The following is a 13,185-nucleotide window of genomic DNA, read 5'->3' as shown; positions in this document are numbered from 1 at the left end:
ATCCGCAAGACAACCAAAACGCATAAAGTAGTGCGAATATGATGCGAATTAGCTTAAAATTTGTTAATTGGTTTTATAGCTAATTTTATTCTCACATCCTTTAAACTATTAACAAAAACAAAAAATGCAACAGAAGTCAACCTTAAACGCCAAATGATAAATAACTTAATCAAAACATACACTTTATTAATAATAGGCGTTTAATAATATTATACAATTATAACACTTTGACCAAACATAACAACCCTTAAACACCTGGTGGCTTTCTCAACTGGTCGCAAGCCCTTCAACCGTCTTCCATTATACTTGTGTGATATGGTATGGAATACACTTTGCTTATTGTATGACCTGACATTGGAAGATGCATTATGCCTAATAGAATTGATTAAACTTGCTAAATGCTTTGAGTTTATTCCACATAGCCGCAATTTGACAAAAGAGTGTAGTAAATGCTTGAGCTGAAGAAAAAAGTACAAAGATGTAATAATTAAACATACATATTAGTTTTGTGAGATGCTTATTGTATATGCAAGATGCATACCATGTGATATGAATTACAATGAAAGAATTGAAAGAAGAAAAAAAAGATGATTTCTATATGAAATTATGAAAAATCATGATTTGTGAAAGTCGTTGTTGATAAAATTAAGATGATTTAATTTAAACTCAATACTTTACTGATTAAGTCATGTATTATTTACCACATGAGTTGATGAAATGATTATAGCACGAGAAGGCAACTTTAATTTAACAAAAATATTGATAAAAGACCCCACTCACCAGACGTTTTTGTCTAACCTTTCAAATATTTTGTTTTAATCTCTCTCAAGTAACGAATGACCATCTAGTGTTGAACTTGCAGCCTTGAACACTTGTTGAGCCATCCGTGAAATTCACCCTTTCAGTAGTGGTCATTGTCATTATAAAATCGGATAAGTGTTATTTTGAATTGTACATAGTTTTTTTAAAGAAACCTTGTATTAAGTTCTAAAATATACTCAATGATTTGAGTTATCAAATAAATTTTCTTATTTCATTAAGTTCACATCTCGCGTTTAAGTCTATTGATTGCATTTAATTTCGCTTACTAGGCATTTTACGTGTTAACTCGCATAAATGTCTAGGTGGTCACATCACCACTTGATTGCATAGTAATTTTTGGAGTCGGGTGTGACAATTAGACCATTAAAACTTTCAGTGTCGAATTTCATGTTGTATGAGTTTAGCTCATTGAAAAGTTCTATCACTTCAAATAAACAATCTTTCTTACACAGCCCATGAAAGAAAGTAACACATACATATGAATTTTGGGAATATCATGAGTTTTAATGACACCAAACAGTTTCTTTGCATCGCCAATCTTGTCAGCAAGAAAACCATTTTAACAAGGCACCATATGTTTTCATATTTGGCCTTTGTCCAACTAGCACGAAGCATTTTATTATAAACCTCCATTGCTTCTTCCACCTTCAGGGTTTTACAATACCCATAGATTAACACGGTGTAATAACTAATTACATCATATTTATATACAAATTCATATCCTTTACTTGACATACTAACAAACAACTCCTTGGCAGTACTACTCAGGTCACCACCCTTACAAAAAACCACTCAATCAGTGAATTATAAGTTAACATAAATCAAGAACAATACCTCTTTGAATCATGACCTGAAGCAACTCCTTAGCCTTGATAACATTTTCAATCAACACATTTAATTTGGTTGACTACACCTTGATCCACCATCTTATTGAACAAAATCCATGAATCAAAGAGGTAAACGAAAAGGACATAAGGAATCATTTTCGGAGATTTCATTTCCTCACAACGTAACCAAGGCATTATATGTGACTGCAAGACCTTGGGTAACTCAATTCACATTGCAAAGGCAATTAATCAAAATATTGAGGGTGCAGCAATGAGGCGAAAGTCCAGGAAGGTGCATTTTATGAAAGAGAGAGAACAGTAGAGAGTAATGGTTAATGTTAGATAATTAGTCCGCCAAGTAACTGATCATTGAAAGAAGATATGGGAAGGGGTAGGATTTGAATGCAGCATAAGGTGAAAGAAACGTAATGCTTGAGTTGGAGCAATTGTGTAGGAAAATGGGAAGCCGGTGGTGTTGAAACGGAAACGGTGTATTTAGGAACTTAGGATGATTAATTGAGAGAGAAAATAAAAGAAATGCATAGAAATTATAAGAAAAAAGAAAAGGAAGAAAAGTGTGAAAATGAGAGGGAAAGGGAATTTGAAAAGTCAAAACTCGATAGAAATTAGAATTTGGATAAAATTACACATCTTGTTGGGACCCACTTTAACGCGCTTCTTAACTGTGGGACCCCCTTCTTCTTTCTCTCTTTCTCTCTTTCTCTCTTCTTCAATCAATCCCCCGTTTTTCTCTCACTTTTTTTTAGAAAGAAAGTCCCTTTCCCTTTCCCTTTTCCTCCCCTCCCAAATACATAAATAAACAATACACTCAATTGGAAAATTTCATATATCTACCCAATCCGCCGTAGTAATAAAACGAAAAAACTAATGAAATTGATTATTCTTTTAAAAAAATTCATTTATCATTCTTTCTCATCGTCTTTCTTCTTTATTCTTTTCCTCATCAATGGTTTTTTTTTCTTTTTACGCTCATTTTCTATTCTTCTCCTTTATTTCTTTTCTCTTTTTCTCCAATTTTTTTCTTCATCTCTTTCTGTATTCTTTCTTTCCTTGGTTGTTTAAGATTATGGAGCAAATATAAAATATGGTGAAGAAAAAAATAGTTGGAATGGGTTGCCAAATGTAAAACCGTCAAAAAATAGTCAAATTTAAAATTGTTTTCCAAAATATAAACGATACAAAATCTTGAAAAATTGTTGAGATTTGCTTCTTTCTATACTCAAAAATCTTCAAAAAAAAAAATCATTCATTTTCTATCTAAATTTAAATAATCATGTGATACATCTAAAAATAGCCAAATCTAAACTATCTTATTCCAAATATAGTATGGGTCAGTTTTTTTATTTTCAAATATAAATATTTTGTTTATATTTCTTGAAAGATCTCTCTATCCTACGTCACCAAGTAATAGGTTTGAGGGAAAGGAAATATGTAATTAATCTAATTATAGTTAATTAAGTTCCAACTTTTATTTACCAACAATCCTTTTCTTTTCTATAGAGTAAACAATATAAATATATATATAAATAATGGATTTTCTTTTCGATTAAAGTGAATCATTGTCATAAAAGATTGTTTGAAATAACATTTTGGGAATGATTCGTGTAAATTAACTATATTGAAAATAAAATTACGACTAAAAACATAAGAAAATTAGAAGAAGAACAAAAGAGGAAATTTTTATAAACATAACAAAACGACCAAATATTTACTACATGTGTAACAAAATCAGTCATCTATTGTTTTTAAATATTCGAGGTTTTTCATTATTTTTTATCTTATTTCTTTCTTTTGCCATTTTTCTTTTTATTTTCATGTCTTTTTCTCTTCTTCTACAATTTTTCCTTTTATTTGGTTGTTCAAGACCATGTACCCAATATAAAGATTTTAATACATTATATTGGACAAAAATCATTCGTATATTGGCACACGTTTAGTTTTGGTACAACCAAATTTGATAAATATAAAAGATGTTGAAAAAAAATCTTTTGAATATTGGTACATGATCGTTAGGAAAAGAAATAATCAAATCTAAACAATCGTGTACTGAAGAATTTTGAAAAAAAAAACTAGATTCGACTACTTTTTGCAACCAAATATAATACGTATGCTTGACCTTTTTCAATTTTCGAAATTGTTCTAAAATGTTTTGACGTTTTATTATATTTTTTAAAATACAAAAAACACACACATACACCAAGTTCTGGCTAGAAAAAGTAAGATTTTGGGGGAGAAAAAAACCCCTCAAACCAAACAATTCCTAACTGTTTCGTACACCAACTAACAATTATTAAAGTTAAATAAGCACATGAGAAGTTGGTATTTTTAGAAAATTATTTGGAGAAGGAATAAAGATCTTCACTTTCCAAAACATATTAAAGGGTGTTTTCTAGATATTTAAAGGTACTGAAATGAGGGGCCAATGCTAGTGATAGCAATTCAAAAGTTAGACTTCAATTCAAAAAGATTTTGTAGATTGAAGTTTCAATAATGACAACTCTAAATTAATCGAGGGCATAAAAGGAAGGTGTAAAATTATATAATGTTTATTAACCTATTTTTCCATTAATCTTCTTTAATTCCCCCCATTAATCTCTCTCTCTCTGCCTCCTTAACTAAATCACTGCACTTACATTATCAACCTTTACATTTTCTTTTTTCTTAAGACATTAGATAAAACGTACGTGAGTAGTAGATTTGATGCTTTGTTCATTAAACTATATCTAAATTTGCATGGCTAACCCATGTTTCAAATTTTGTTTTGATATGAATTATAAAAAGAAAAACATATGACCTACTTTTCGTCCTTCGTATAGTTTGTAACAATTAAATTAATATGCGTTTAACAACGTGTAATGAAATTTGGTATAATCGTAATGGAGTTTTGTTGATGATACAATCGCAATAGGTTTGAATCACAAATGTAATTTGAATACTTTTTATCGCATTTATTTATAACGTTAATGATAAAAGATACTGAGTTATATAAGTAATTTACAAACATAAATTAATTGATAACTCTTTATATCTTAGTTAGATTACACATTTTGATTACATATTTGAAGGTGAACCCTATAGTTTGTAACGATTATAGAATGCAAGTAATCAACGACAAACATTAACTTAATTGTTATTTACATATTTATAAACCAAAAGTAATTTTAGCGTAAATATATTTTATAATGGTGTTCATAACTAACAAAAACGATATTTCAATAGCTTTTTGTTGCAATAATAAAAACACACAAATTAGCCAAATAGAGTAATTAAATACAGAGACATGTTTATCGTAATTATTTAGTTTTTAATAACCGTCTTATAAATACTATTTTTCTCTACAAAGCACCGACACAAATATAGATACATATATGATATATAAGAAAACATTGTTTTCTTTAAAAGAATCTAGGATATAGGAATATTTAATATAAAGATACTAAATATAATTCACTCAATCTAAAAAAGAAAATCATAAAAGGTCATATTAATAACAATAAGGACAGAAAACAATACAATGGAGAAACCAATGTCAAGATTATGAGAGTACAATAATCAATCAAATGCAATAGAAAAGAAACATAAATTGACCACATAAGAGAGAAGATTAAAGAAAAAATACGAAGATAAATTAATAACTTTTTAGTTAAATTGTTGAAGTTATTCAAGAGGGTATTTTACAGTAGTTTGTAGGAACTCAAACGTGATGATGTTCAGTTGATTCTAAGATTTGATCTTTTATTTATTTTTATCCTCTTAGTTTTGGATGAAGGAATAATCGACACTTTAAATAGATTGTTTAGTTTTGAGTTGAAAATATCATATGAGTTCTCTCTCACTAGAAAACGACACGAGAATAGATACGTTGAATCTATCATTTGTCTCAATATAAGAATAGATAGTCAAATCACATATTATATATGTGAGAAATATGAATACATATTTAATACAATTTTTATGTACGTCCTTAGTAGATTTTTCCTTCTAAAAGAACTTGGTCATTGCCTGGTGTTTAGAAGAGTTTTGAAGCTAAATTTAAAGAAGTCTTAAAAAACGAGCTCAACTCAATTTCTAACTTGAAAAGATATATTACGATGCTTGGTAATTATATTGCATTTTTGTGATCAATGATTTTGTATCTCGAAGGTTTAAAATATGGGCTATATTATAATTTATTTTTTTAGTCAACACTAAAAACTTAAGTGATAAGAATTTAACGAAAGTTAAAGTTACAATTAAAAATATAGATCTTGAAAGTTAGTATCAAATTTAAAGATATGGATCTTGAAAGACTAAAAATATAACATTTTAAAACTATATTTTTTAAAAAAAATTAAAAAAAGTATACTAAAAACGTGGAGACAAAAATATAATTCCCCTCTTAAATTATTATGAGCTAACTATTTCCTTTTTTTTCTTATGAGTTTAGGAATCCCTTCATTCAACCCAAACGTTGGAACCTAAAAGTATAGAAAAAATTTATTCAAATGTAGCCATGTGAATTAATAATTTTTAATTATAAATAAATGGTAGACTTTTATAGTTAGGAGTCAATAATTACTAAATTGGTGGTGGGTGGAATGAGTGAAGATATTATTATTGTTATTATTATTATTTATAGGATTGAGTTGGACTTCTTCTAATTGTGTGTGCTTGTGATTATATATGATGTTTATCCTTAGAAAAATTCAACTCTCATTTAATTTTCTATTAAAAATATATATAATTTACTTTCCTCAAATGAAATCAAAAGGTAAAAACAAATGTAAATCACTCAACACTTCGTAGTGTTTCGTTTGGTAATCATTTTGTTGGAAGAAAAAATAACTTTACAACTTTACAAATTTTATTTTTGATTTTTGAATTTGACAAATAATCCAACCGTTATACTTGTAAAAATGTAAATCACAGGGTTCAATTTTCAAATGCTAAAAAACGGAGTTATCAAACAAAATTTTAACTTTTAGATCTTATTCATATTTTTTAAAAAGAAATAATAGAGAATTTATAATATATTTAATAATGAGTTAATCTATTTTGATTGAAAAAGAGAAATAAAGGTGGGTTTGGTGATTATTCTTTTATTTCTTATATCTATGAAATTATAAAACAGTAGATGAAAGTTTTATTTGAAATATTATTCTTTAAAAAAATACATCAATTATATTTGTCTTGCATTTTCTAAGTACCAATATTACATTTTTTTTTCTCCACTCCTTAGCATCCAATCTTTATCTTGAAGGATTTGTTTCTCTTTTGTGTTTTCTTAAACTATTCTTTAGTTTAGTCCTACTTTATTTTAATTTTAAAAAATATATGCTTTTATTTGTAAGCTACATACATTTATCAACATCTAAAATCTAAAAACAACAAATAAACTATATTATTAAAAAATATATATATCCTTAAAACGGTTTGCTTCATATACTTTTAAAAGTAGTACTATTAATTACTTTGTTTTAGAACTATGGTTGGTGCAACATTTATGTAAAATTTTATACATACATAAATCGAGATGTGAAAGAACATGACAATGATCCAAAACGGTATGATGAATTGATGATCTCATTCTTTATATAGGTCATCGTTTCATACCATAATTATGTGTCATTTAAAAAAATATATAAATAATTTTTAAAATTGTAACATTCCAAGACAATATTGATATTTTTTAAAACATAAAAATATTTTAAAACAAATTAAATAACAAAATTTAAGAATAACTCCTACAAATATATATATATATATATATATATATATATATAAATTAAGTAGCAAATCCAAAATTTGATATCGTTGAGTTATATTTTAAAATCGAATGACAATCAAAAGAGAATTAAGTAACTTATCTATCTTAATAAAGACATAGAGTCTTTTTAGTTTTTTCATTGTAAAATATTCTAAACGTAATGTTTTCCATTATTTTTTATAGATTTTTTGAGCATCACTCATCAATAATATTATAATGTTGAACTGGTGTGTATTGGTGACTAAAATAAATCATATCTAGATTTTAATTTATAATTTATAACCACGGTAATATTGGGAATATACATTAAATAGCAATTAATAATCATCAAAGATCAACATAACCAACTACTAAAGAACATCTACATTGTCATGTTTGAAAAATCAACATCTTTGATATGTTTAGTTAAAAAATCAAGTTTCAAAGTTTTTTACTACCAACAAATGTGTACTCAATCATTCTTTAATGCTTTTATTTTGATTGTATATTACTAAAATAAGAACATGGTGCAAATTTGAAAATTTTGTTATAATACATATGGATGAGAACAAGTCATGTTGACAAAACTTATATGCTAGTTTGTGAGTATAACAGTTTACAACGGGAGACATAACAAAATCTCACAATTTCGGTGTTACATAAAATTATTAAAAATATATTAGACACAAATTAAAATTTTAGAGACGTATGGAGTTTAATAAAAAAGAGGAAGAAAAAAGGAGCATTGCAATTGCATATTGAAAAATAGTGTTGAAAGCGGAGAGGGCGAGATTTAAAGCAGAGTTGGGGGGGCAATTTTGACTATTCATTATTTGGAGCGTTGCTTAAACGACCCGTTCCCTTTTTCTTTTACTTTTATTTTATTTTCTTCAAGTGGTGGTCTTAAGACTCCTAAATAAACTCAATTTGTGTTGCAAATTTACCTAATACATTATTATTATTACTTTCAAAGAAATACTTTATTTTTTATTTATTAAATACTATTTTACCATTGTTGGTTGTCAATTCAATCCATCCATTTCTAGTCTACTTTCATTGTTTCTCCATCTCAATTAATTTGTTTAATCAACCAAAAAGTTGGGTAAACTTTTGCATAAATGTTGACCTTTTACTTTTGTTTTTATTTATTCCTTTTATAGAATCTTAAATGAATGACATATTATTCAATCACATGACCTTATGAAAAATAAAACAAAATATTATATTATTCATTTCTTTATTTTCAATACAACATTCTACTTTTACAATTTAAAAATTAGTAATATACACTATATTATTTATTTATTTATTTATTTTTGCTATTTCTACAAAACTTCTTTTATAATTATGATAGTGATTTATTTAAATTTACTTATGATAAATGGGAAAATAATATATATATATATATAGATAGATAGATATTTTGCTTACACATACCTTAAGTTAAGGTCCCACGTCATAGTCAAATTTCACCTAATCTACCACCACGTATGCCACCTTGTAATTTGTAAATTGTCTTAATCCATTATCTTATATTTCATTTAATTAATATCTTATCCAGATAATAATTATTATTATTATTAAATTAGAAGAGAAAAAAACCACAGAAACAAAACTTTATGTAATTGGACTGTTGTGTTTTGAATATATACCATTTACCAAATTGGTTGTCCTAAGATTGAAACTTGCAAGTACTAAATAATATCTCACACCCATAATTAATTTTTACGTTAGTTAAAAGTGATCGTAACTATAAATTATCTACGTTAGAAGATATTGTGTTTAGAGTTTTCATTTTCATATTAGTATATAGAGATAAAGAACACTAATAAATTGTAATATTCTTTGAGGAAAAAAGAAGGAAAAAAAGTAAAATATCTTTTTTATTACTGCTTTTCTGAGGATTGCCACACAGGGTTATTTTATTTTAACAATGTGCAAAATAAGGATTTAAACATGCAATCTTTTGGTTGATCTATTATATAATGTAAAAATTATTAAGTTGTTTTGTGTCGACAAATTTAAAATTAAATAAATTATTTATTCTTCTTCTTGAAAGGAAAAAATATCTCTTAATTCATTTTTTTATCAAGCATATCTCAATTTCAAGTTTTTTATAAAACAAAATCAAAATAAGAAATGATTTTTGTTGATGTGAAATATAAGTAAAAAGTAGAAAGGGGTTTTACTTGCTTTATACTTCATAGTATATTAACTCATACTCATCATTATTCTACTATAAAGTTTGTGCATATCTATCCACAATAATAAATGAAAGATAAAATTTACCATTATTATGGTTAATTTTTTTAATATAACCAAATAAATCAAAATATCAATAAATATAATAAAAATTCATTCGTGATAAGATGTCTTAAACTATGATTTTTTATTTTTTATTTTTGTCTTTGTAAATACTTCTCAGTAATTTTACCATTTAAAGTAATTTATTGATTTATTATATAGGATTTGAATTGAATTAAAAATAAAATATGTTTTCAAAATTAATTTTTTTAAACTTTTTTTCTAAAAATAGTTTAAAATACACCCAACAATCTATTCTTTTATGGCTTTTAAATATTATAGTTTTTAAAATAATATATTTATAAATTAAATAATTAAAAATTCAATCCAAACACACTATTATTTTACAAAAAAATAAAAAATAATATAAATAAATAATTGTTCTACTCTCCAACCTAAAATATCGTATGTGAATTTTAGATTTATATTTTTTATAAGTAAATATAATTAATTTATAACTTTTATTAATTATTTTTAAATATAGTAAAATGAACTAAAAATATTTATAAAATATAACAAAGTTTTAAAATTTGTCTACCATCAATTTTGTTATTTATAATAATTTTTAATTACGGTGTCTATTATTTGGTATCCAAAATCCTAACCAACAATAAGAAAAAACTATATTGATATTAAATTTTAGAGGTTTTTACAAAAAATAGCAAAAATGTTTAGGGTTCGCAATACTTTTAAAATTTGTAAAAGTAGCAAATTTAAAAATGATAATCCATTCAATAACCGTATGATATCATTAATTAGCCATATTCATAATATAGAGAAAAAATGTTATGAACTGTTTTTTTTTTAATCTGATGCAATTTATCTAAATTTTATGGATAGTTCTTAAACATTTACAAAATAAATTTTTCAAATAAATCAAAAGAGTGTTTGATAACGCACATTCAAATCACTAGTCAATAAATTAAATGTTTAATTAATTCACCCCTCTAAACACAACCATTATGCTATTAAAATTGATATTGTTGAATTATTAAAATTGTACGATTTGTAAATGAATTTTAAAAATGATAAACCTTCATTTTAAGTATTTTAAAATTAATTATAAACGTGACTTAAATCTATAACGTTGAATAACGTAAAAAGACTATAATAAAAATTTCAATATTTTTCATTTAACTTTTTTTTTTTAATTACACTATCAATCATAATGTTTTACCGAGTATAACTACCCTTCAAAATTTTTTAAAAATATCATTAAAGAAAATTTGATTTTTCTTGAAGAAAAAGTAATAAAAACATATTTAAACACAGCCCATATGCCAAATAATTATCAACTCTAAGTATATACTTTTCTCGAGTCAAAATAAATAGTTTCAAAATAATCCAAAAATACTTCAAGTGGTAATGATATTAGTAATTTTATATAGTTGGTTTCAATTTTCATTTCGTGTATATTGTTATATTCTAAAAAATAAGCTAAATTTTCCTATCTAAATGGTCAAATATAAACAAATTTGTTTTATTATAATTCAAATTGGTTACATATAAATATAAATTGACCTCTAAGTTACAAATAACTTTACATGACATAATAATAAGTTGGCCATAAGATTAGTGATTAATATGTGCTTCTAAATATTAATATATCTGAATATGTTAATGGTAATATTTTAAAAATAACATGAGGAAAAACACTCTCATAGTATATACGTAGACGTTCTACGTTCACACTTTTTTATTTTAACTAGTTTCTAAGTTTCAAAATATTTTAATTTTATTTAAATTTGTTTCTAAATTTAACTACGTCACATTTTTAGTCCAAGTTGTTTTTGTTAAATGCCCGCTTTCAATAATTGACACCAATATTTTTTAATTATTTTGAAATAATTATGAGGTATAATTTTAAGTTTACTTTTAAAAACAATAAAACTAATTAACTCATTACAATTCGTATAATTATTAACTTAGGTTAGCACCAAATACACTAAACGAGTATTTAGTAAAGCTAAAAATACGAATCTTAAAATTTATCGATCAAATTGAAATATAACCGACAATTGAATATTCTAAAACAGTGTGACGAAAGTGAACCAAAACTCAAAACTTCAATAGAAATTAGCCTTAAAATAATTTCTGTTACTATTTATAATTGTCCGGATTTTTTTTTTAATTTGTAGTTAAATCAATGTTGATAAAGTATATTAGAAACATAATTGAAATACTGGCTATTATTTTTTTTTATATATAATATGGATGAAAATATATCTAACTTTTGATGTGAATATTACTTATCATGAAACTATTACACTTCTGCAGACAATAAATACAATCAATCACTTTATTATATTGCCAAAACAGAGTAACTGTGATTAGTTCAATTAATTTACTATGTTAGTTAATGCTGTCTTAATCAATATAAAAACTCTCAACTTTATATATGAAATTCATGTAATTAATTTTTTAATTGTATAGTGCATGAGATATGTGGATGAAGCATGAAAAAGGAAGGAGAAAATATATGAAATAAAGAAAGCTACAATTTCAATACACATCCCTTTTGTCATTTAGAAGCAATTTAAAAGGTTACATAAAAGATCATTGTATGATATAAGAACAATACACAACACAATATCTAGAAAGTATAAAGATGAATGTTAGAGAATATATACGTATTCCGTTATAAATTTTCAAAACACAATTTCATGAAAATTGCTATTATGAACTAAAATAACATATTTTAACTCATTTAATTTTGGATTTAATGATCTAAACTTTCAACAATATCATTTGTTAGAGATTATACGAGTTGTTAATAAAAATTAACCCATAAAAAAATTCAATTAATAAATTAAGTTTGTTTTATTGAAGAGTATCTAACACATATTCACATATTTAAATTTATCAAGGCAATGATTATCAATAGTAAACTATTTTTTTAAAGAAGAGATTCATCCATAACATTTTTTTAAAGGAGTATATATTCGTACTAAATTTTATTTTAATTCTTAAATTTTGTATTTGTTTTATTTTGGTTATAGGCTTTTTAAAATATACGTTAAAACTTACATTATTGATCTCGACTGCGTTTAGATTTTGTTGACTCCAAAGGAGTTTTTTATATTTTGATGATTAGACTATAGATTTATCATGTTAATTAAATTGATAAATAACCAATACATATTGTTAATTTATTACACATAAACATAATCAATCCATTTTAATCAAACAAACCCAAAAACTAATTTTGTTAGTTTTTTTTTCTCTAAAACTCAAATCTCTTCGTGACTCCCCCAACCTTTATTGATTAAAATTTTTAAAAAATTGAAACAAATCAAGAGAACATCGGAGTAGAATAAAAAATAAAGTAGAAGCGATATGTATTTATGATAAAATCCACGACAAGATAAAACAAACTAGAAAAATGAGTAAAACATATGTATAAAATAAAATATACAAAACGGTAGATAAATATTCCCACAACAAATCATAAAAAAATTAAAGAGAAAGAGAAAAAAACCACCTCAA

The sequence above is a fragment of the Cucumis sativus genome, chromosome 7, assembly GCF_000004075.3.
Source record: "Cucumis sativus cultivar 9930 chromosome 7, Cucumber_9930_V3, whole genome shotgun sequence".
Classification (NCBI taxonomy): domain Eukaryota; kingdom Viridiplantae; phylum Streptophyta; class Magnoliopsida; order Cucurbitales; family Cucurbitaceae; genus Cucumis; species Cucumis sativus.
Note: the sequence above shows the minus strand (reverse complement) of the source record.